The sequence below is a fragment of the Orbicella franksi genome, chromosome 1 (genome assembly GCF_964199315.1).
Source record: "Orbicella franksi chromosome 1, jaOrbFran1.1, whole genome shotgun sequence".
Lineage (NCBI taxonomy): Eukaryota > Metazoa > Cnidaria > Anthozoa > Scleractinia > Merulinidae > Orbicella > Orbicella franksi.
The window spans coordinates 43218583-43245271 of record NC_138145.1 but is presented as its reverse complement, the minus strand read 5'-3'; the positions used below and the strand labels follow the sequence as shown (position 1 = coordinate 43245271).

The window sequence follows — 26689 nt, the reverse complement described above, 5'->3', positions numbered from 1 at the left end:
AAGCTGAAGGACAAACTACAACAAGTGCTCGTCGCACGAAATTGCTGGAGAATTAACGGACGCGATTCCGAAACTTCCACAATGAGAGAGTCAAGCGCAGATGTAGACCTCGAGATTTCCTCTTTTGCCTTCACGAGGCATGGTTTCAAAACATGTCTCGCGAACGAAGAAACCTAAACTTGAGCAGCATAATACCAATGCCGCCGACGAAATCTTTTAAGTAAAAGAAATCATGGCAGCTTAAAGAGAAACCTGTATAAAGCTCTTGGTAGTTTGTCGCCTCTCGGACGATTTCACTACGACTGGTTTCCGCGCCAGAATTTTAGACGTCTGTTTATTTCCAGTTGTCATAAGCCACTGTTGTGGTAAACTGACCCACACCGACATCTGTCAGTGCGGAGGGGATTTTTAACACCTAATCATACCAATCTCATAAAAGGTTTTTCGTCTTTTTCTCGATAAAATAAACTGCATACAAGGATGAACATTTTTAGTTCGTTTACGCGCGTCTTCCTACGGATTTGGCTGAAAATCGGCAGGTATGTTCCAGGATACCTCCTTCGAAAAAGGGTTTCGAGCTTTGTTTAATTCCGCTTCCGTCTCAAAGTTATGGCCTCTTTAGTAGAAGGAAACGTCCGCGTTGAAAACATGAAACTTTAGGAGGGTGTACAAAAAAAAAGTAAACGACTTCTGCAAAATCGCCGACACCCTTTTTGAGGGTGATGTGTGAGAAAATATTTCCGATCTTGATCGCTTCGCTCCGATAATTCACGTGCGGAAGCGAACCAGTTTAAGCGAAGCAGTGTTTCTGGGTATTTCTTTTAATATCACTGCGATTGTGTTCTATAACTATTACGCTTCCAGAAAATATATAGGTTGATTGGGTTTTCTCTCAAATCGCCAGCGTAAGAGCGCGATTTCCAAACACTGTTAATCCACCTACCATGATACCTTAAAAGACATTCTCAAATAGTTCAAGCAATCTTCAAACAGAATTGGTAGGATTTAGCGGGATCTTGCTACTTCTAATGAAATGCAAGTTAAAGGATACTGGTTTCAAAACACAAAAATGATAGAATTATTGTTATCTTATCTGAAAACTTACCCTTATTTTCCAAACTTAAATGACACGTTATCTCCAATCAACATAAATGGTGCCCACTGCCTCACTTCAGACCAGCCGTTACTCCGCATCCATTTCATGGCCTCGTGAAGAGATTCACTGGCACTCTCTCCACCAACGAGATGCTGGTAGAAACGACTCATGAACTTCTCTGTTGCTTTGTCATCAAGGGCCCACAATGCCACTAACACTGAGCGTGCACCAGATCCTAAGAACGCTCGAGAAATTCCGATAACTCCCTCGGCTCTGATCTTCCCACGTCCACTGTGACAACAGCTAAGTACAACAAGTTTGGCTCGAAGTTGAACTTCTGAAATGTCAGACATTGTCAAAAGGTACTCTTCTTCTGTAGGAAACTTCTTAGTAGACCGCCCGGGACAGAGGGCAATTTCTCCTCTTTCGGCATCACCATGTGCGGCAAAATGTATCAGACCTGCCGAATGTAGCATTTCAAGCACCGCCTGCTTGGTTGCTTTCTCTCCTAACAAAGGCTGAACACCCACCAGTCGCCCAATCATCTCTGCCTCCTTTCTTGCAAAGGGCAATGGTTTGAAGGTTGTACGACGACTATTGTAACGCACTCTACCAACCTCAGGATCACCGACTATCAGAACACCACACTGACTGTGATAGTCAGTAGGACTGTCCTGGATGCATTTGAGAGTGGTCAAGGAAGGAACAATGCGAATCCTAAACGTGTCTGATAAGTACTTTCCACTGTCAGCAAGTAAAGCTGGAAATGGAACATGGCACAAGCAGGGATCAGGAACAATGATGATCTCGGACCCCTCAAGTAAGTCGGCCACAGGAGCGATGATCATATTGTAGAACAAGGTTAGATTCTGTTCGGAATCATCCTCACCCCTTCCTTGTCGCAAAGTTGCGAGCTCCTCCTCATGAGAGATATCTGGTTTTGGCTCAATATCATTTAAAGATCGATCTTCGCAATCCTCTTCGGATAAAATACCAAAGTTGCGGAAGCTTTTAGCAAAAAACTTATCCGAACTGTCAGATGATCCGGCAGCGTTATCGCTTTCATTTACGGTTATTGTTCGAAAATGCATGACTCCGCTTGTTTTGATAATCCACAAAAACATTGCGTTATCATAATTACAGATATACAGACAAGAACAGTTGCTTTCATGTTTCACAATATTCTCTATGCCAACCCAAGTTTGCGGATCAGGAGAGATTTGCCTTTCAACAGGGTACCGTGTTGTCATCAAGTCTGCCAAGGCCCTAGCGCGTACCAGCTCTACAGCATAAATGGCTTTGTTAGGATTCCCAAAAAAAACAAGCAAGGCAGCAAGATTCTGATAAGGAATGCTGCGAATATCTGAGAGCGATATTTTAAATTGATCGTTTTCTCTTAGAAAAGCACGCAAACTTTCGCTTTTTTCCATGCTCAAGACCGCACACTCAAATGCTTCCTGGATCTTTTCTTGGGCTATCTTCACGACTGTAAGTTCACAAAGGCACGCAAACTCTTCGTTTAGGTGTCCAATATCTTGACTAATTGAAAGTGCCTTCTCGAGATAACCTTCAGCAACGACGGGCTCACCAATCGAACTAAACAGTGATCCTAAGTTGAAGTATTCTACTGCTTCTCCTTTTCTGTCACCAATTTCTTTACTTATCAGAAGTCCTTTCTTAAAATATTCTTTAGCTTTTTCATATTCACCCAGAGATTGAAACACAGATCCTAAGTTTCCGTAACAGCCTGCTTCTCCTGCTCTGTCGTCAATTTCAACTGTGATTGCAAGTGCTTTGTCAAGATTTTCTTTAGCTTTCTCATATTCACCACGAAATAGAAACTTAGTTCCGAAGTTTATGTAATCTCTTGCTTCTCCTTTTCTGTCACCAATTTTACTCCTGATCGAGAGTGCTTTGGCATGATATTCTTTAGCTCTGTCATATTCCTGAGCCTGTTGAAACACAGTTCCTAAGCTTCCGTAACAGCATGCTTCTCCTTCTTTGTCACCAATTTCTTTCTTGGTTACAAGTGCTCTCTCAAGATATTCTATAGCTTTGTCATATTCACCACGAGATTGTAAAATAGTTCCTAAGTTCGCGAAATCTGATGCTTGTCCTGCTCTGTCACCAATTTCAGTTCCGATCGCAAGCGCTTTCTCAATATATTCTATAGCTTTGTGATACTCTCCAAGAGATATAAACATGGTTCCTAAGTTTCCGTAACAGCTTGCCTCTCCTGCTCTGTCACCAATTTCAATTTGGATCGCGAGTGCTTTCTCAAGATATTCTTTAGCTTTGTCGTATTCACCACGAGATAGAAACACAGTTCCTAAGTTTCCGTAACAGCGTGCTTCTCCTGCTCTGTCACCAATTTCAATTTGGATCGCTAGTGCTTTCTCAAGATACTCTTTAGCTTTGTCACATTCACCACGAGATCGAAACACAGTTCCTAAGTTTCCGTAACAGCTTGCTTCTCCTGCTCTGTCACTAATTTCTTTCTTGGTGGCAAGTGCTCTCTCAAGATATTCTATAGCTTTGTCATATTCACCCCGAGATCGACAAATATTTCCTAAGTTCGCGAAAGCTGATGCTTCTCCTTCTCTGTCACCAATTTCAATTTTGATCGCAAGTGCTTTCTCAATATATTCTTTAGCTTTGTCATATTCACCACGAGATAGAAACACAGTTCCTAAGTTTCCGTAACATCTTGCTTCTCCCGCTCTGTCACCAATTTGAATTCCGACTGCAAGTGCTTTCTCAAGATACTCTTTAGCTTTGTCATATTCACCACGGGATGCAAAAATGTTTCCAAAATTCGCGAAATTTGTTGCTTCTCCTTTTCTGTCACCAATTTCAATTCTGATCGCAAGTGCTTTCTCAAGATACTCTTTAGCTTTGTCATATTCTCCAAGAGATTTAAAGTTAGCCCCTAAGTTCCCGTAATCTGTCGCTTCTCCTTTTTTGTCACCAATTTCAATTCTGATCGCAAGTGCTTTCTCAGTATATTCTTTAGCTTTGTGATACTCGCCAAGAGATATAAACACAGCTCCTAAGTTTCCGTAACAGCTTGCCTCTCCTGCTCTGTCACCAATTTCTTTCTTGGTTGCAAGTGCTCTCTCAAGGTATTTTATAGCTTTGTCATATTCACCACGAGATTGAAAAATAGTTCCTAAGATCTCGAAAGCTGATGCTTGTCCTGCTCTGTCACCAATTTCAATTCTGATCGCAAGTGCTTTCTCAGTATATTCTTTAGATTTGCGATACTCTCCAAGAGACATAAACACGGTTCCTAAGTTTCCGTAACAGCTTGCTTCTCCTGCTGTGTCACCAATTTCAATTTGGATCGCTAGTGCTTTCTCAAGATACTCTTTAGCTTTGTCATATTCACCACGAGATAGAAACACAGTTCCTAAGTTTCCGTAACAGCTTGCTTCTCGTGCTCTGTCACCAATTTCAATTTGGATCGCTAGTGCTTTCTGAAGATACTCTTTAGCTTTTTCATATTCACCACGAGATCGAAACACAGTTCCTAAGTTTCCGTAACAGCTTGCTTCTCCTGCTCTGTCACCAATTTCAATTTGGATCCCTAATGCTTTCTCAAGATACTCTTTAGCTTTGTCATATTCACCACGAGATCGAAACACAGTTCCTAAGTTTCCGTAACAGCCTGCTTCTCCTGTTCTGTCACCAATTTCTTTCTTGGTTGCAAGTGATCTCTCAAGATATTCTAAAGCTTTGTCATATTCACCACGAGATTGACAAATATTTGCTAAGGTCGCGAAATCTGATGCTTCTCCTTCTCTGTCACCAATTTCAATTTCGATCGCAAGTGCTTTCTGAATATATTCTTTAGCTTTGTCATATTCACCACGAGATAGAAACACAGTTCCTAAGTTTCCGTAACAGCTTGCTTCTCCTGCTCTGTCACCAATTTCAATTCTGACCACAAGTGCACTCTCAAAATATTCCTTAGCTTTATCGTATTCACCAAGAGATTCAAACACAACTCCTAAGTTTCCGTAAGCGGCTGCTTCTCCTCTCCTGTGACCAATTTCTCTCATGATATTGATCGCTTTCTCATAAAGTTTTCCTGCCTCTACATATTTAAATTGTTTTTCATAGATCATGGCTAGTTCTAATAATAGAATGCCTTCATCTTCGCCTGTTTTTCCACGCTCTAGGTAAATGTCAAGAAGTTGCTTGCCGTATTTTATGGCATTTGTGTAATCAAAGAGAAGACAATACGCCGTGAAGATTGTTTTATAGATAGCAGTGCTAACTAATTTCACAACCTGCTCCTCCTTTTCTTTCGGCACCACATTATTTACGAAAATCAAACATTCTTTGCAGACCTCTATAGCTTTTAAACCCCGACTGGTGTTGAGAAGGAAAGTTGCAATAGCCAAGCCAACACAGATGACTTGAAAAATGTGGTCTAGATTGTTCATTTCGTCCTCCTCTATAAGCCCTGTGAAAAGAAAATACCACTCAAGCTCTATAGTGTAAAATAACATTATACTTTTGTACTTTTCTTCTCCTACGTGTATAAATGAGTACCGGCGAACTTAATGCTGGAGCTAAGCCCGCTGTTGGCTTCTAGCTAGCCCTTTTATGCAAGATGGGACACGTTGGTCCGACTCAGACGAGAAGGGTTTCACCTCTTGCTCAGACTTTATGAAAACTTTCCATTATAAAGAAAATAACCTGAAGAAATCGTAAATACCCTCGTTCTTTACTGAACGTGTTATCGACCGTGAATAGTGGGAATCAGTGCTGCGAGCACACTTCAATTATCTTGGCTCCTGCACCGGCCGAAACCGGCCCTGGCGAGCATTGTCCTTTGTTCCACTTCTGACGCCATCACCTTTTACCACAACTGGCATTACTTATACTCAAGTTCTGCAAGAGGAAAAGATCTTTCCAATAATGTCCAGATCAGAGTGATTGGGTAAACTGAGCTTGAAATACGCTCAAAAATGCTTCGACATTTGAATGAAAAAATTGGAGGACAATTTCTTCAATTTAACTACGCTATGTGATATTTAGACTATCGCAAAGATGTATTTATTTTACTAACAGGGCAAACAATACAAGATTAGATTTTTACGTCAATTTTTGTTCCCTGTGAAAAGTGCAAGGAACCAACGAAGCATTTGAGTATCTCCGGCGAAATTACAAGAAAACGTATGATTGTATCACAAATGCATGCGTTTGGCGCGTAGGCGAGATGGGTTTAAACCATACAACGCCGGGATGCGGAATGTAAACACCCTCAGGTTCAAAAATGATTTGCACTCTTTGGCAAGTGGAATGCGGGATTCTTTTATAATTAATGCCGGGATACGGAATGAAAAACAGTGAATCGCGATTCAGTCTTCTTTGAACACTCCCTCAGAAGTTAAAAGTAGCTCAAGAAGCCCGAAATACGCATTGATAGCTATAGGTCACAAAATCAACCTTTTCAGATCTATTCCTTGTTATACTCAGTGCCTCATTCCCCCCAGCAGGGTAACGTGATACGCGTAAATTGTCTAGCTTGATGCGCCATGGACACCCGTGTTATCAATCAAACAAAATCAAACTAAGTTTTACCGAGCGCGGTTTCAAGTTTAATTTGGACTGGTTGAAATAAATGAGAGATTAGTTTTTCTTACCACAGTGAAGTTCGCACTGGAAAAAGTCGAAACTGAAACAGTCGGCGTATTTCTCGCAACTCCGAGAAAAAGTATCATTAAAAAATCGAGAGAAGTTTCCATGGATTTAAATCAAGCTGTATAACAACGAATGAGTTCGAGTTTGATCGGTAATTGATGTTGCTTGTACAGAACATCCTAAAACTGACTTCTGTATAGTTCGTACAGCAAAGCCATGCAGTACATGTACACGGTAAAGAACATTTGTTTGTAGTATCATGGTACGATTTAAAGTTCTACTTGCTGTCGGAAGGTGGGCAGTTTCTTTGTCAACTAACTATAAAGCTGCGTTCTTGATCATTGTAGTCTATTCGTAAGCCTGAACGTAGGGAATCCGAAGAACTGGTCGGGCGGGTCATGTAGCATTTCCTAGGGCAAATCACTAATAGACTGCTAGCAGATTTGTGCCAGCAGAGGTTTTAAATCCGGGAACTCCGCGCCTTAACCCGGCCAAGCATTACATCATTTGAGGAGGTTTTGTGATATCTCGAATAATGTGTTAAATGTTATCATTGGAAGCCCAAATAATGCATTGATTTGAACAAAATAACGACTAACTTACCGTTGCGCAGTAGCCTGTGTTCAGCCGTTCGTTCTTCCAAACAAAAACTGTAGAGATGCGTCTGTGTGTTACTGCTTATAACTGTGTTGCTCGCATAAATTATCCATCCTTGAAGCCATTTCAGTTTCGCAGCATCTGACGTGCCAAGCGGAAACGGAAGAAACGAAATGTCTGTCTTCGCGTGATCTTTGCAGAAGATCATCTGAAAACCAGAAGTATGATTAATAAGGACATAATTATAGAACATGAGCGAGAACTTGTTAAGAAAGGACAACCTTTTTTCGTGTAAATTATCGGTAAAAAAATGACTCGAGGAAGAGTGGGCGGGTAAAATTCCGACCAAAAACAACTCTTTTTCATCATGTAAACATATATTGGAACCCATGGTAATAGATGTCCAACAGTAGCAATTAAATAATGAAAGAATGAAAGATGCGAATGCAGCGATAACACTACTGGAAAAATGACCTGAAAAAATTTCAGGCTCTGAACAGGATTCGAACCCACCACCGGTAACGCAAAGGTCGTGGGTTCGAATCCCGTTCAGAGCCAGAAATGTTTTCAGGCCATTTTTCCAGTAGTGTTATGGCTGCATTGGCATCTTTCATTCTTTCATATATTGGAACATTGAGTTATTGTAGTCAGGATATAATATTGTAAGCTTGTGGTTTGTCATTGACTGTTTTTAAGATGTTACTTCAAGAGTTTCGGTTATTGAGTGCTTTAACCTTTATCATTTGAAACTGGAAGATTTTACACGTGATTTCATACAGTAGTCACCAACTGGCCATGAAAATTTCACCGTATTAACGGGGTGGCCGTATGATATTGAAGGGATCGGATCAAAATTTCATAACTGGTCTATTTTAAGTGACTTCTTGACAGACATCACAACTCACTTGTAAGCAGCTACTCTTTAATAAGCATTCAAACTGCAGGTATGTTTTTTTAAAAAAGTTAAAAGTTCAATCAAAACCTGCAATAATAACAATGGGAAGATGAACATAAGTGGTTCGAAAGGCCGTATTATATTAACGGGGAAAAATGGTATTAAAAACAGTGGATTTCACAATAAGGCTGTTGGTCGTATTAACAGAGTGGCCGGATTAACGGGGTTTTCTTGTGAGAAAATGTATGGGCGTTTCGCCGGGACAAAAAAGACTGGCCGTAAAAACGAGGTGACGTAATTAACGAGGTGACCGTAAGGCGGGGTTCTACTGTATAAGCGCGCGCGCGCTTGTTTTGACACAGAGGCGAAAGGCAATCGCAAATGGCCTATTGGCCTATTCAGAAGACGTCGCGCGAGACTCTGTTTAGCACGCGCGTGAGACTCGCGATGCGTTTCTTGAATTTTGCATGTCTCCTTCTGAGCGTGCGCGTTTAACGTGCTGCCTTTTTGAATCACGTGTAAAGCCTTTCGGTTTCAAGCCATAAAACGTTAAGCACTAAACAAAACGTGTTGAAGTAACATCTTAAAAACAGTCAGTGACAAATTAGTAAGTTACAATGTAAACATGTCTTTGCTCGTGCTTTCAACACCCACCCGGCGCTTAATCACCAGTCCCTCACTACCGCTTGTAGATTTAACGGAGCAGACGCAAGTTTAAAAAAAAAAATTCAGTTAATGATTCTTCACGTCTATACTGGTTTGTAAACAGTCGGCATCATTACTAAGCACACCGCGTATTTCGACAGAAGCAAATTATATGTTTCTGATTTCGATAATAGATCACTCAGTAAGATTTATGTGGTCCTCGGCGTCGCCGTCGCCGTTGCTTAAGCCGCTTACTTAGTTATCAATGCGCTCTCCGGTCCACGCAATTGACAGAACCCATGATGTTAATTTCTGAAGAGACCATTTGATAGCTATGGCGCAGTATTGTCCATGGAATGGGTTGATCTCACTGTACGTTTTAATATCTACAAGTTATTTCGAAGCCACTTGATTGACGCAAGCTTTTTCAAACACTGTAACAACGTAACCTTTATCAGAATACAAAATCACGGTAAACTTTTTTTCATATATATTACCGGTAAAAGATGACTCAAGGAGAAGTGGGTGGGTACAATTCTTACTAAAAAAACTCTTCTTCATGATGTAAACATATATTTAAACATTAAGCAATTGTAGTCAGGAGATGACACTTTCAGTTTTTGGTTTGTTACTGACTGTTTTTAAGATGTGACTTCAAGACGTTTCAGTTAGTGCTTAGACCTTCTTCAGTTGAAACTGAAAAGTTTTACACGTTATTCAATGTATGAGCGCGCTTGGAAGGTTACGTCTTAAACATAAAAAAACTTAGCGCACGTGAGTCGCGCACTACATTCTAAGTTTCTAAGCGCGTTCGTTTAACGAGCTGTCTTTTTGAGAGAAGAAGAGAAGAGAAGACGAGAAGAGATATTTCGTATCTAAAAAGGAACTATGCATTATTTTGTTTATCATATAGACATACTAATAACGACGTTTTGGACGGTTTTCCGAAGATTTCCGATCAATTTCCGAAGACTTCCATTCGAAGATTCTCCTTCCGAACAATTTCGGAAAATGTGGAAGATTACAGAAGATTGCCGAAGACTTTTGAGGAAGATTCGAAGATGTTTCGATCATACACCAACAAATTTAAGTACAGTTTAAGGTTCAAACATGATGTCACCGAAATCATCGATATTTTCACTGGTGAGGATATGGAAAATACGCTACCGGACTTCCGGATCTAGTTTCGTATGAATTTTACGAGTGGTGTATTTTCCAGTAAAACACTCGTGCCCACATAATAAAAAAAAAATTCAGTTTGAACTGATGAAGTTGTAAATACTAAACGAAGCGTGTTGATAAAGAAAAACTTTAAGAACAGTCAGTGGCAAACTGTTACCTTACGATGTACCCGGGGGAGTGTACTCCCTATAATATCCTATACGTGGGGGTTCCGCCCGAAAGGAGTACCTTTCTCAGGCCTCAGGGATATAAAAGGGTAGGGATTACACAAGTTGAGGTATATGAAAGGGTAGGGAAATGGGAGTATCTTGGCTCCTGCCGTAACATGAACTAAATATAAATACTTGATTTTTGGTTAACATCTCTTCTGGTAGTGTTTGATGTTCTCCCGTAATATTTTTCATTAACTTCATTCCAAATGTGTAGAAAAGGGATGCAATGTTCTTAAGAAGGTGTGTGAAAGGGTTTCCTTTATAAATAAAAGGTATCCAAATGGGGCAGCTTTTCTGTCAAAATGGTATACAAGAGGGTAAGGGGTTGGACCTCCGGCCAGAGCTTCCCCGTTAAAAACGTACTAGAGTAACATAAGCCTGCAGTGAAGACGTATTTTGACGAGTGGGCGCACGCATTCTGATAAGGCGAGCGCCACCTTGGATTCAAACTAGCAAGAGACGAAAAGAGGTCCTAAGGTGTAGGAGTACCGATAACTCGGGAACACCCGGAAAACGTCTGCGAAAGGTAATCGCAAATGGCCTATTGGCCTATTCAGAAAACGTCCCGCGAGACTCTGTTTAGCACGCGCGTGAGTCCCGCGATGCGTTTCTCGAATTTTGCAAGCCTCGCCTTCTGAGAGTGCGCGTTTAAGGTGCTGCGTTTTTGAATCAGGTGTAAAGCCTTTCAGTTTCAACCGATAGAACTTTAAGCACTAAACGACCTTGTTGAAGTAACATCTTAAAAACAGTCAGTGACAAATTAGCAACTTACAATGTAAACATGTCTTTACTCGTGCTTTGAACACCCACCCGGCGATCACCACCAGTCCCTCGCTACCGCTTGTAGATTTGATTGAGCAGTCGCAGGTTTAAAAATGTTTCAATTACAGATTTCGTTTACCTTGGTTTGGTTTGGGTTTTGTAGGCATCATGTGGCTAAGCACGCCATATATTTTAATAATAGCTGATTTATATGGGCTTTGTTCCAAGGAAAACGAAAGATTGAAGAAACCCTCGAATTTTTAACAAGTCATTTTGGTGCTGCATTGTCCATAAATAGGGCTGTCCTCTCTGTATACTGGGGGGAGACTCTAAGGGGGGTTCGAAGGGTTCGGTCAAACCCCCTAAATTAAAAAATGATACATTGTAACACGCTGACTTGGTCTCAGAATTCTCGAAATCCCATTTCCGAGGAACTCAATTTTAAAAGTTTCCGGGGGAGGAGGCCCCCCGGAACTCCCTACAGGGGACCCCCTTGGGCGGTCCGTATCTCGAACCCCCTTCTCTAAAATCTTGTACCCGTCCAAGGTATAGCTCGCCTAAAAGGATTTTTAAAGATAGGTCATTTCGGAGTGACTTGGCTGGGACACGCACTCAAACGCTGCAACAACTTAACAAAATCGCGGTGCTGATATACATCATGATATAGGACCCTTTTAGAAGCTTTTCAAGACAATTTTTACCGTAATTGCTACTAATCTCGCAATCTGATTGGCTAATTTGCCGTTGTCGATAAGAGTCCAGACAACGCTGCTCGCGCCAATGCGTCACGCAATGGCTTTTTCAGCTCGCGCTCTGAAAAAAGCACTTTCTTTGACGTTGATATTGTGCCTCGTGCGTCCACAGCATTTTGACCACTGTGATGACGCATATCGTTGTCGATAAGAGTACTGACCACGCTAAGCCACATTCGATTTGTTAAATAGAACAGTGGTAGATAAAAATCAATTACAAATGTATTTCAAATCTATCAATATAACTAAAATTACACCGACGGCAGACTGCTGAATTCTCTATCAACAGTAACATGGTAGCAAAAGTGTCCTAATATGCGTGAACTTTTCCTACCCTGCACTTACTAATTATAAACTAAGTGATTGTTACATATTGCAAATAAAGATAACATGGGAAATACAAACTGGTATAAGAGACACCAGTTGACTATTTACAAGCGCGGCAGAGGAGTTGAACTTTGTTTACACTTCTTGGGTTTTTACTACTTTTTACTGAAACATTTGATTGTAAATGAAGTAACTGTAATCAAATAAACTTGAACTTAAACACTAGGCCCTTTTACAAGGAGGAAAGCTCTGTGTGGTAGGAGGGTTTATTAATGCAAAATCTTGGGAAAAACTGGTTTGAGGCCAGGGAGCATATAAACACCATCCCTGCCATGCTATAGACTGTTCACAGCCCTCTACTTTCTCGTATTTTTATTTGATCGTTGAACGCGCGAATAGAATCGCAAGAGAACTGGACGCCAGCGTAAAACAGCAGATATGACGCGGTCGAGGGCAGGGACCGAGAAATACAGTCTCTCTATTCTTCGTTTAGCTGGCTTCCCTCGCCCCTTCGCTCTCATCCGCGCGTGTTTCGCGCTCGCTTCGTGCACTGTTTCTTCCGCGTGCGTTGAAAAATAGAGAGGCTGTAAACAGTCTAGCAGGCTAGGCTGCTACAAGTAACCTTTTGTCGTGTAAATCAGCCACATGTTGATTTGATCGTAACGACGCGAGCTTTAAAAGAGTTTAGGGGGAAATTTAGCTTGCTGCAGGCTCTTACCAGTGAAACTCAGTACTGTTCTTATAGCTCAAAGTGTGAATTCTCTCTACTCATTACTATAAATTCTGTTGATGTTAGCTTTGAGAAACCCATCGGTTTCTGGTCTGTCACGAGTTTCCCTTCTAACTATTGTCATAATGGGACGGGTTCTAGATAGGAAACTCGTCCAAATTTACACGTCTTCTTATCCGTCTTACTAGACGTCTTCTTATCCGTCTTACTAGACGAGTTAAGACGAGAACCACATCGGGTCGTGAATTTGCACTTAGACGATTATCGTGGTGGAGTTTTGAGAGACAATTGCGCCAAACGGGCTAGAACTAGGAAGAGACCCAACAAAATGGCGCCCAGGTGCCTCCTAACCCGTCCTAATGTGAATTCATAGTAAATAAGTTAGAGGAGTTTTCCGTCTTCAGTTGGATAGAAAACTGGTCACACGAGTTACAAGGGAAATATCTCCTTGCTGATGATTTTTGTTATTCTCATTACCTGACTACTTGAGATGAATTGGCCTTGTAAGGGGAAATTCGATCTTGATCACTTTCTAGTGACTATGCACCTATCTACTGATCACTGACAACTAATTTGTTGTCTCATTAGTTAGTCTTGACACGGAATTATTTATGGAAACATTTACTTGTTTCTTTGATTCAAACTTGTTTCTACTTAGAAGACGCGTTGCCGGCAAGCTTCCCCATGACCGCCATCTTGGATTTCAATGTCAGACTCCAGCTAGGTACGAAACTGTTGTAAAGCGTCCCTAGAGGAACAGGAAAATAACAAATCAGTGTGTCTCTGTAATAGATTCTCTGTAAGCCTCCTTAGAGAAGGAAGACGCTACCCCGTCAATTGTATCAAGCTAATTCTGGGCCAAAAAACACCCCTGGCAAGAATTGCTGTCAGGGAGTTATCAGCGAGTGGTTTCCATATCGATTGTTATAAAATAAGAGAGACACTACGCGCACTCTGATTGGTCAATAAAGTTGCCAATTGTATGTTCTATAGTACTGGTAAACACCCAGTTTCCAGATGTCAGGAGACACTACGATGGAGGACGCAGAATTGCCCAGCTTTAGTTTAATGTCGTATCTAGGTCCATTGGCTGATCCAGCAGCGTATTATGTATAATGCAAACGCTGAACTACTACAATGCATTTCAATGAATGTGAAATATTTGCATCTTTAACCGGTTTTGAAAAGCCTCACATCATTTGCCCAATGGATGTTTTTGCTAGCTCTGGAATCCAAAGACCATCCTTCCAAAATTCAATTTGAAGGTTTCGCACGTGATGAAAATAGATTTTACTCACGAAGCACATGAATAGGCCATATTCGTATTCTCGGTATTGGACTGGAACTAGCTTGCAATTGAGGCTAATGCGGGGAGTTTTTTCAAATGCAAATGACATTAAGGGCCCATTAACCGATTTATGCGCGCGCCCGCGCGCGTTGCTAAGGAGGTGAAATTTCACTTCTGGTTACTTACGTCAGCCTGAGCTCGGAAAATAAAAACAACTCAATTCATCCAAATTCGCTAACATTTTAGATGTTTTTCTCTGTTTCACAAAATCCAAAGTAAAAAAAAGTACAAGCAGAGACAAAATAAGAAGAAGATAGGCAAACAAGAGCAATAGAAGGTCAAAACTAACTCTGTGTGGCTTTGTTTGATCTTACCGAAGTGCGCTGATAGTGTAAATTGCGCACGCGCTGATAGGGTAACTTCCAATATATATCGGGCGCACTTCCGGTTTCTTTAAATGCTAAAGGAAACGCGGTTTTTCATTAAATCCAGCCTTTTTCGACGGATTTCGATCAAAGCCAACGTTGGAAAGATAGCTATGCATTCCTTTTTCAAAATCATGCTTTTTTCAGAAAATTACGCATTAATATTTTGAAATTCTCTCAAAATCTGACCTTTTAGAAATGAAACAAAATCTATGCATAGCGTAATGAGGATTTAAATTAAAATATCAAATCAATGAAAAAAATCCCGATAAAGTAATTTGCCTGGGAGCCTTTGCGTTTTTTCAGTATTAGTCACATGACCATGGGCGTGGCCTGATGACGTCATTACTAGTGTTACTAATCATGAAAAAGTTAAAACACATGAAATAACTCTGAACTGACTAAAAATGATGAGGTTATATGAGAATAAATTTTCCTTAGCAACGGCTCGAAAAGATCGGTTAATGGGCCCTTAATGATCAGTAACACTAGTGATGACGTCATAATGGGCCCTTAGTCTCTTTTTAATGATATTCCCCGCATGAACCTCCATTGCAAGCTAGTTCCAGTCCAATACCGAAAATACGAATATGGCCTATTGCAGTGAATGGTATGCCTTCCAAATCAAATCATTTGGTATTAAAAGTACTAAGCTTTATCTACCATGATTATTCTCGTATATATTTAAAAATTGCGAAACATGTTTTGCATGCCAGGCTTTTAAAGCTGTGTAATAGGTAAGTATCTCAAACGACGATTTAGTTATTTGCGTTATAATTTTTTAACAAAAAATAATAGTATTTAGCCGAAAAATATTCAGTGATTTGTCTCAACCTGTAGTTTATCCAGCAATAAATTGTAAGTCAAATCGAATTTTCGCGTTTGTCGCAAGATGCTACCTTTTTAGACACAGACGCTCTTGATTAGTCGATAAGGCCCATTTACAAAACGCCCAAATAATCAGATGCTTTTTTCTTACTTATGAAAACTTACTCTTATTTTCCAAACTCAAATGTCACGTTATCTCCAATCAGCATAAATGGTGCCCACTGCCTCACTTCAGACCAGCCGTGTCCTCTCATCCACTTCATGGCCTGGTGAAGAGATTCACTGGCACTTTCCCCACCAACAAGATGCTCGTAGAAACGACTCATGAACTGCTCTGTTGCTTCGTCATCTAGGGCCCACAATGCCACTAACACTGAGCGTGCACCAGATCCTAAGAACGCTCGAGCGATTCCAATAGCTCCCTCAGCTCTGATCTGTCCACGAGCACTGTGACAACAGCTAAGTACAACAAGTTTGGCTCGAAGTTGAACTTCTGAAATGTCTGTCATCGTCAAGAGGTAGTCTTGTTCTTTAGGAAGCTTGCCAGTAGAGCGGACGGGTGAAAGGGCAATTTCTCCTCTTTCGGCATCACCATGTGCGGCAAAATGTATTAGACCTGCTGAATGTAGCATTTCAAGTACCGCCCGCTTAGTTGCTTGCTGTCCTAACAAAGGCTGAACACCCAGCAGTCGCCCAATCATCTCTGCTTCTCTTCTTGCAAAGGGCAATGGTGTGAATGTTTTACGACGACCGTTAAAACGCACCTTACCAACCTCGGGATCACCGACTATCAGAACACCACACTGACTGTGATAATCTGTAGGACTGTCCTGGATGCATTTGAGAGTCATCAAAGAAGGAACGATGCGGATCCTGTAGGTCTCTGATAAGTACTTTCCAACTTCATTGGGTAAAGCTGGAAATGGAACATGGTACAAGCAAGGATCAGGAACAATGATGATCTCGGACCCCTCAAGTAAGTTGGCCACAGGAGCGATCATCAAGTTGTAGAACAAAGTTAGACTCGGGTCGGGAGCATCTTCGCCCCTTACTTGTCGTGAAGTCGCAAGATCTTCCCCCTGAGAGAAATCTGGTCTTGGTTCAATTTCATTTAAAGATCGATCTTCGCAATTCTCTTGGGGTAAAATACCAAAGCTGCGGAACCTTGTAGTAAATAAATTATCCAAGCTGTCAGATGAGCCCGCACCTTCAGTGTTCTCATCTACTGTTTTTCTTCGGAACTGGATGACGCCACTTGTTGTGAGCGTCCACAAAAACAGATGCTGACGATAACAGGAAATGTACAGGCAAGTACAGTTGCTTTCTTTTTTCATAATATTTCCAATGCCAATCCATGATTGCGGATCAGCTGAGATTTGCCTATCAACGGAGTACTGAGATGCCATCAAATCTGCTAACGCTCTAGCCCGTGCCAGCTCTAAAACATAAAGGGCATGATTCGGTTTGGAACAAAAACAAAGCAATGCACTAAGATTCCGGTAAGGAAATTTGCGAACGTCTGAAAACGATATCTTATATTGGTCATTGTCTCCTAGGAAACCACGCAAATTTTCGCTTTTGTTCATACTCAGAACAAGACAGTCAAGCGCCTCCTGGATCTTGTTTTGAGCTAACTTCACCATTGAAAGGTTTCCAAGACATCGAGCCTCTCCTTCGAGGTCTCCAATTTCTCTAGAAATTGAAAGTGACTTCTCGACATACTCTTCAGCTATAACATGTTCACCAAACGAATGAAATAATGTTCCTAAGTTCAGTAAATCTACTGCTTTCCCTTGTATGTCGCCAATTTCAATCCTGATGGATAGTGCTCTCTCAAAATACCCTTTCGCTTTGTCATATTCACCAAGTGAATGAGACACCGTTCCTAAGTTTCCGTAACAGTTTGCTTCCCCGTTTCTATCACCAACTTCAATTTTGATTGCAAGTGCTCTCTCAAGACATTCTGCACACTCCTGATATTTACCAAGAGATTGAAACAATGTTCCTAGGTTCGCATAATCTGTTGCTTCTCCTTGTCTGTCACCGATTTCACTTTTGATCGCAAGTGCTTTCTCGAAATATTCTTTAGCTTTCTCATATTCACCAAGAGATCGAAACACATTTCCTAAGTTTCCGTAACAGCTTGCTTCTCCTTCTTTTTGACCAGTTTCTATTTTGATGGCAAGTGCTTTCTGAATATATTTTATAGCTTTCTCGTATTCACCAAGAGATAGGAACACAGTTCCTAAGTCTCCGTAACTGGTTGCTTCTTCTTCTCTTTGACCAATTTCTATTCTGATGGTAAGTGCTTTCTCAATATATTCTATAGCTTTCTTATATTTTCCAAGACATCCAAACACAGCTCCTATGTTTCCGTAACAGCTTGCTTCTCCGGCTCTGTCACCAATTTCAATTCTGATCGCAAGTGCTTTGTCAAGAGATTCTTTAGCTTCGTTATATTTACCAACAGATCTCAACACAGATCCTAAGTTTCCGTAACAGTTGGCTTCTCCTTCTCTGTCACCAATTTCTATTCTGATGGCGAGTGCTTTCTCAAGATATTCTTTAGCCTTGTCATTTTCTCCAAGAGAATGAAACAGAGTTCCTAAGTTTCCGTAATCTGCTGCTTCTCCGTCCCTGTCGCCAATTTCTTTTCTGATGGCTAGTGCTTTCTCGTGATATCGTTTAGCTTTGTCATATTGACCAAGAGATTGAGACACAACTGCTAAGTTTCCGTAACAGCTCGCTTCTTCGTTTTTGTCACCAATCTCTATATTGATGGCAAGCGCTTTCTCCAGATACTCTGTAGCTTTGTCATGTTTACCGAGAGATTGAAACACAGTTCCTAGGTTTCCGTACGCGCCTGCTACTCCTGCTCTGTCACCGATTTCTATAGTGACGGCAAGTGCTTTCTCAAGATATTCTTTTGCTTTGTCATATTCACCGAGACGATAAGATATACTTCCAAATTTCCCATATACATACGCTTCTCCTTTTCTGTCGCTCGTTTCTCTCATGATGTTTATCGCTCTCTGATAAAGTTCTCTTGCTTTTGCGTATTTACATTGCTGTTCGCATATGTCGGCCAGTGTTAAAGTAAGAGACCCTTCTTTGGCTGTTTCACCTCGCTCGCGGTAAATGTCAAGTAGTTTCCGGCCGTAGCTTATTGCGCTAGGGTAATTAGCTATAATACAAGACGCCCTGACGATTGCTACATAAATACGAATTTTACTTAACGTAACAAATTGTTTCTCTTTTTGTAATACTTCATTATTTAGGACAATCAAACATTCTTTACAGACTTCAATGGCTTTTAGAGCACGACCAGTGTTTAGAAGGAAATAAGCAACAACCAAGCCAATAGTGATGGCTTGTAAAATGGCTTCTATGATGTTCATAGCTTCCTCGTCTATAAACCCTGTAAAAAGATAATAAGAATCAAGCATTTTACTTTTCTATCTCTTGCCACCCAGGTGTACAAATGAGTACTGGCAAATTTAATGTCCTAGGACAGCCCCGCGTTGAACCAGCATCCAATCAAGGGGGAGGGAAGGGTACTCCTGGTCGCTTAATGCTTCGGAAATCGGGATAATGTCCGGCAAGACGAGACACTTTGGCCCGACTCGGACTTTACCTTACCATACCAAAATTCAACCAGAAAATAGCATAAAATAATATCACCGTCAAGAAACATGGGCAGGTTGAAATCGTAAATCCTCTCTTTCCTTGTTTTCGTCTTTAGACAGCAGGAATCAATGTGGTGAGCACACTATAACAGAGAGTTTGTAAGGAGTGAGTTGTCACGTGAATGAAATCTCATTTCACCTGATAAATAAATGTGGCCCGTGGCCAATATAATTTCTTACAAGTCCTGTCTTACAGTGTGCTAACCAAAGAAAGAGCGGATTTACGATTTTAACTTGTCTACGTTGATGGTGAGTTCAAAATTTTTATATGAAGGTGTTCATGGCAGTTAAAAGTAACTGATTCGAAAACGACTGTGAGTGTTGCGTCACGGATTTCAAAATACCAGAAAACAGATAAAAGAGCGAGGCGGTGGCCTGACTGCTTTTATTCTGTTCCCGTGATATATACGGTCATGCGAAGGGTCTATTCATCGCAGCGTGCTCATTCAAGCATGTTCTTTGTACAGTGAAACCTGTATTTAGCGGACGCCCTTGGGACCTTCACTAGTGTCCGCTTAATACAGGGTGTCCGTCAGTCAATGCATCAATCTGGAATAATCATTTAGCTTTAAAACGACATCGCTAAACAATGTTACAGGAGTCTCAGCTAGACCTTTAGAAGTAAAAAGTTCTTGAAATGTCCTCTTATTGCAGGTTTTGTGCAACAAAATGGCTTAATATTGGTGTCCGCGTCCGCTTAACAGAGGTGTCCGTTGAATGCAGGTTTATTTTACAGTAAATGTGGGAAGACAATTTTGGGACTTCAGCTGGTGTCCACTTAATAGAGGGTGTCTGCTTAATATGGGGTCCGCTTAATACAGGTTTCACTGTAGTCTCCTGCGTGTCTGTGGTTTGTGGTCGACAGCTACGAAGGACACTATGTTCTGTAAGAATTTCCCCTCCTTTTTAGTTCATCAACATAAATTTAGAGCGTTACCGCCTATCGCAAAAAGTGATAACGTCACAAATGGCACAGAGACCATAGGCCCAGCATTTAATTTTGTCGGTTTAAGCAGTAAATGGGTTAGAACAGTCCGTCCGTCCGCCCGTCCGGCAGTCAGTCAATTCAACACAACTGAGTTTTGCAACTGATGTCGTTCCTTGAGGTAGAATAGGCCCTTTGCAGCTAAGCCATCACGTGACCTATTTTTCATAAAATTATGGGCTATAACTTAACGAATGCCAGAAATGGAAAAAGCCTGTCGGAAATATAAAAATGGCCAAGTTTGAGACTCCCATCATTAAAGAATGAGATTTTATGACGGTCTGAATTTTTAAAAGAATAAGAAGATTTGTATGGAAAAAGTTGTTGGAGAGCAAGGCCTTGCTCTCCAGCAACATTTTCCATACAAATCTTCTAAATTTTCCTAAAATTCAAACTGTCGTATAAACTTACTCTTTAATTCCAGGCGCCTCAAACTTGGCCATTTTAGTATTTTCGATGCGCTCTTTCCATTTCTGCCATTCTTTAAGTTATAGCAGGAGCCATAATCGGGGACGGAGACCGTAAGCGCGCGCCATTTCTAGTATTGGGGTTGTCCCCATGATATGGGACAATAATTCTATTTTTAGAACAAATTGCGCCATCGCCTGAGGCACAGCGCGTACATGCTGCGAGGATTTTTGCGGATGTCGCGCGGGGGAAATGGCGTCCGAAATTCCCGAAATTTTGTCATGTTTTTGGCCCACAACTCAACGCGTTTACATCTGTTGGAATTTTGCTTAAGTATTTTCGTCGTAAGCTGCTCTAGTTTGAGTGAAGTAAGACAGTATCGAATTTAGGTATGTTCCGCTTTAAGCTTAGATATGATATCGCTGACCAAGTTGTGTTCCGACGGATGCTTCTTTTACATGAGCTGCACATCACTCCACTCTAAGTTTCACATATCTTGAAGATTAACAACTCTTCCAAACCACAGCAAAAATCTAGTTGGGTATATTTGGATATAGCAGCGTTTCAGGATTCCAAAGTTTCCCTCCTCTTGCCACAGGCTTGCGAGGATTTCGCCAGAGTCTATCTCGACCGAAAAGTAAAACAAAAAAAAATAATTGCAAGTTTGAGTTTCGCCTGAATTGTAAGCAACGCTTGATGTTTTATCAAGGCCCAATAAGCGACAAGAAAGTTTATGCCTGTAGATGCTGCTCAGTTTTGTTTGTGTAAAAATAATTGTCTGTTGTCGATGAATAAGAGCGCCCGCCGATGCGTGTTTTGTACAGTCAGTAAAACATGACAAATTGGACTTCCCCACTTTTGTGAAAACGTACATCGAACTCATATAATATCTCTAGTTTTTAAATATGTTTAAGGTTGATAAATGTTTGAGAACATATTAAAAGCTTAGCTGAAAATATGTGAATACAGCAGAAATAATCAGCAAAATTACGACGACGCTTTCTTTAATCAACTCGAATAACGATTTTGATTTTTTTTGGTTGAGTTATCAAAACTCCTTGTTTCTTTTATTTTCGCCGCGTAAAATTTCACTATGTTAAAGAAACACACATGATATTAATAGCCTTTTGGCGTTCGTGAAAACTGTTGCAGCATCTCGGCACAAAAGACCACGAAATAAATCTTTGTCAAGGTTTGTTGACAATTGAAAACACCAACTCGGACTTGAAAGAGCGCGCGCTGCACTATGCAAATGAGTTACTGAATGTACGCGTCAGACTTTCCTTTCAAAAACTTTTGCAAACTCGCCAAACAAACAGAAACCATAAGAAACTATCAAAAACAGGGTTTAGTTATGATTAAGCATTTTTTGGGAAACTCACAAATCAACTCGATACCAGAGTAAAGAGTTTTCTTACATAACTTTTCTTCACAGAACAAACGAAAAACTTACGCGTACAACTAGCGCGAGCAGATATTATTCATTCCCAGCGCGAAAAAAAAATAAAAACTCACCTTTTCCATTAGCTCAGAGCATAAAACTACATATAAGAGTCCTGGTTCTTATTCCCTGCCTTATTCCCTGCCATCGCTGCGAAAAATCTGCAAGAGAATCTCGCAGCTCTCACCATTTGATCACTCGACGTGACAACATCCACGCGAGAGCCCCCGACACGTGCGCGGATCCGCGCGGATATATGACGTAAGGATGGCGCAATTTGTTCTAAAAATAGAAAAATTGTCCCATATCATAGGTGCGCGCGGATCCCAAGGCTTACGGTCTCCGTCCCCGATTATGGCTCCTGGTTATAGCCCATGATATAAAAATTTTCTAGAAAAAATTTGGTCACGTGACCCCAGCTGCAAAAGGCCTATAGGCCTTGAAAAAGATTACATATCAGTCTTGCCCATCCGCATTCGAAGAAAACGACGGTCACACAAGAGCAGGCAAGGCAAAATATTTGTAACTTCTAACGTACGGTTTACTGAGAAAAAAACAACAAAAGGCAGGTAACAAATTTAAAACATGACATAGGTATTGGTGGTTTTCACTGTCATGCCATTAAAAACGGAAACCCTAAAATAATGAAACCGGAATCCGGAATCCAGAATCAAGAATTATTGAAATTGAGAGTGACGACAGAAAAAATTCACTTCAGCAATGTCCAGTAAATAAAATGGGAAAAATATAATTTGGTTTTTTTTTTCGTTGCTTTCAGCTTCAATCGCAAATTGTAATTGCAAAAAACATGACTAGTTTTAAACAACCTCTAGCGTTGCATCTGGCCCAGTTGTTTGCATATCGGAAGCCAGTGAGAGGCACGACCGTCGAGGTACAGCTTGCTGCCACTAACGGAAACCCGGTTCTCTATGTCACTGCTAACTTGTTCAGTATCTACTAAACATAAAATTGCAGATCACTTTAAAAAATGGTAATCACCAGCAAGCTTAATCTCAGGGTTCTTAGGATCAATTATGACGCGCGTTCGTTTAAATTCTCGTAACTATAGCCTTCACTAGAAATAACCGTTGCACGAATTCGACTGGCGGGGAACATATGTTTCAAACGAGGTAAAGTTTGGGGCCTTTTTAATTTTGACGTATTTGAAGATGTTGTTTTCTTTGATTTGTGGATTCCGGGATTCCGAACCCCTAAGAAAGACCCTGTTTTGTGGGCGTGGCTTGAAATTTTTTTCACCCCTAAGAGGTACCAAATCTAAAACAACACATTAACTGACACGGACGTTTTTCGGCTCAATACCCTTAAAGGTACCGTGAAAGCTCCCGCTGTGGTCGACCCTTCGAGGCTGAACACCCTCAGAGGTACCAAATCCGCTTTTTTAACCCCTAAAAGTTACGGTGAGCACCGCTGTCCCTTTTACATCGGAGTCTCTCCTCCCTCCTCCCCCCCCCCCCCCGGGGGTTTGACCTTACGCGAGAGCATTCTCGTATCGTAGTCGTGATTTTACAGGCCGACATTTTAATGTCACCCAAAAGCTTGGAGATTACTCTGTTACAAAACAGGGAACTCTGTTGAGCAAAAACTTTGAAAAGTTCAGTAGTAGAGTCTCGTTACATCTGATGAAAATAAATCCTCAGAAGGATAGGTAAATACGATAGCATCACATGAAAACCGGCGATGAATGAGTGATTGAATAAACTGGCAACGAAGGGAGCCACGACATCAACACAGTCTAAACTCAAGACGTTTAACCATCTTAAAGTATTTCATTTTATGTCCTTCAAAATCTCTGTTCTGGCCTATTAAAAATGTGGGCTAGATTACATTAGGTCAGTGTTAGTAAGAACCCATGCACTGAAGATAGCTAAGCCCAACCTCGAATTTTATTCGTATATCTGACGTGCGCAATAACAAAACGAAAATTCCCTTAATTCACTCACCACTCCTGATGAACCACCAGAATGAAAAAAACCCAATACACGTCAGCAACAGGACCTTTTCCTCTAAAAAATATAAATAGAGAAGCAAAAAGTCAAGCAGACTATTATTCCACAAACAGTGCTTCCGAACAATCATTCGTGACTTTAAAATTCTTTATTTTGCGTGACACATTCATGATCAGCTCTCACGCGCGGCCTGAAGAAACAGTCACGCGATTCATGGAAGTATCTTCCAATGTAAATTCTAAGATTTAAACATTGGCTTTTCATGTTATACGTGCATGCAACGCTTTCAGTGGCGAGCGGCCTACAGTATATAAGCTTACCAGTAGCAGAATGGTCATGAAAACCGACAAAGCTCTTTGTTACAAGTTTTTGCTCGCTTTTAATTTTAGCCGTGCACAAAACACAATAGCTGTTTAGTTCCGTCTGAAACACTAATTATCGGATACGTTTTGGTTTCGTAATTCATGCATGGCATATGAGTGCAGAGAGAAGGATACCATGATATAAACGCAAAACGAAAGATCGATTGTTTATGGTCGTGGACCTTCCAGTTTAAATCTCGTGCTATCTTTGTTTGCCCAATCGAAGTATTCCGGGCTTCAAAACCATTTCCCTCCACTAACTTTATGTATTAACTGATCAGTAGAATTAATATTCCTCGCCTTCCTGTCAAAGAAAGACTGACTTACTCTTCATTCGAATTTAAAAGCATGGAAGAATGCGGATTTGCTCTTTGCCAGTGTTCACTTCGTAATGTGCTCGATTTAATCGATTTCATACTTCCGCCTTCCCTATGTAACAGACATCAGATCACAGAACCAAAATCTTTGCTATCTAAAAGCAGACGATGGCATTTGTAATGAATCATCGCTTTATGATTTTAAGTCATGGCTATCATAATCAAACAAGACATAATTTAAAGCGGTTGAGATAGAAGACAGAAGTTAGCTGTACTTACCACGGCGAAGCTGGCTTTAAAAAGTGAAACTGCGACTGCAAACAGCTCGGGATCTGTGCGGGTAGGAGGTGGGGTGTCGCCTGTTCCGAGTATGGCCCGGGTCGCACTAGAGCCAATTTTGTTTGTATAAGTAATAAATCTGTCAACAAGTAACGAAAAATAAGTGCGACCCCCAGTTTCAAAAACTTGCCAAATTTTTACGGATTGCCAAAATTTCGCCAATCTTCAAAGAAGCCGAAGTGCTGCCTCGGAGACTTCCAAATTTTTGCAAAGCAAACAATTTTGTTATTTTAACCATTTAACTGTCATGTTTTTTAAAACATGCCTGGATAAAATTACGGCGAGAAAATAACTTTGACGGCTAGTCCAGTTTGGCGCGTGCGATGGCGGGACAAAATCATTTGTTGCCCGGTCCATCTGACGCTTTTTTCAGTTATTTCAATGCAAACGAGGAATATGAGCGCCGTTTTTATTCAAATTCTTATGACTCGTACCCTGCATCTGGTTACTGGCAGCAATTTGAAGAGATGGCTTCAGCGAGACAATCTTCTTCGATCGCAAGTGGCCCAAGCAACAACACAAACGCAAGTCAAGCAAACTGCTCGTCCAATTATGGGCCGGCATTCACGAGTTGCTGTATAGAGGAGAGTCAAGAACATACAGCGTGGATAAAAATCTGCGAAGAGTGAAACTCTCGCATGATTACTTGTTACGTATATTTCAAGCAGTAACGTTTTGGTTCCAGCATGTTGGCCCAATGCGACCACTGCCAAAATTTGGAACTTGCGAAATTTGATTTTTCCTCGCCAAAAATTGGAAATATTTTGAACAAACAAAATTGGCTCTAGTGCGACCCGGGCCTTTGTTATAATCGTCATGCATGGAAGAAGTATTTCGAAATTTCTGGAGTGTCAGAACATAAGCTTAGCGGAATGCGAGCGAATCAATTATTTCAAAAAATCGAGGATGACACGGTACACGGGATAAAAATACCTCAAGTGGCGGAACAGGATGTGCTAATAACAACCGGCGGGACGCGGTATAAATTTGAAATTGTTTTGGGGGATGGCAAATCAGGCATGCTCTGTGACTAAAGAGATAAATTTACCTTCAGGTTTGGCGAAACGCTTGTTGAAATATGTAAAATAGAACTCGTCCCTTCCGGCCTCGCTCGTCCGTCTCTTGTCCCACCCCCTCAGTTTAGCACCAGCAGAAAGTGAAAGACGCACGTAAAAATTGAACCAGGAGCAGGACTTCTGAACCGAACGGGGAGTTTATCCAATGAGTGATAATCAGTGATGTAATTCGATATAATTTGATCCTTGATATCAATTAGTAACAAGCATAAGCTAATTGAAAGGGGTGACTACATTATAGAGACTACATTTATCGGTTGCTGTCCTCTTCAGCAAAACGACGAATCTCTCGTTCACTCTCTCTATCTGTTTTATACGAACGATCGTGTCGAACTTAAGAGTCTTTAGAGAAACTTCCTGTACAGTGTAACATTAGTCCGTCTGTGAAAGCTTGAAAAGGGATCGAAGAAGAAGTGAGATAAAAGATTACTAGGCACAACGAGAAAAGCTGAAGTTAAGGCTTCGAATATAAAACGCTTTCAATTCTTACCAATCGTGGTCAACTCAGTCACCATTGGTCTTAGCTGTAGAGCGGATAGGTAGCATAAGGAATTGAATTTACTTTTTGGCAGTTTAAAACTACAGGCATTTAGTCTGTGTTTCAATCGCTGTTTTAGATTCGAACTCTGCGCAAACGTATTCAGAAATGTTATGTAGTTACGTTCAGTGAGAAACTAAACTACCAGCCAGTATGGCAGCTGGAGCCCATACAGCTAA

The 26689-nt window shown here is 40.9% G+C and overlaps 1 pseudogene across 1 annotated transcript in view; it reads right to left on the bottom strand.

The window, feature by feature from the left end:
* Positions 1–25690, bottom strand: part of LOC145503105 (uncharacterized) — a 29612-nt pseudogene extending 3922 nt beyond the window's left edge. Inside the window, exons 1-4 of the transcript XR_014051431.1 lie at positions 23873–25690; positions 15561–18809; positions 7352–7449; positions 1106–5564 (exon numbers count right to left, since the gene is read on the bottom strand). The product of XR_014051431.1 is annotated as an uncharacterized LOC145503105 (transcript). The remainder of the gene's footprint in view (positions 1–1105; positions 5565–7351; positions 7450–15560; positions 18810–23872) is intronic.
* Positions 25691–26689: the final 999 nt, after the last annotated feature.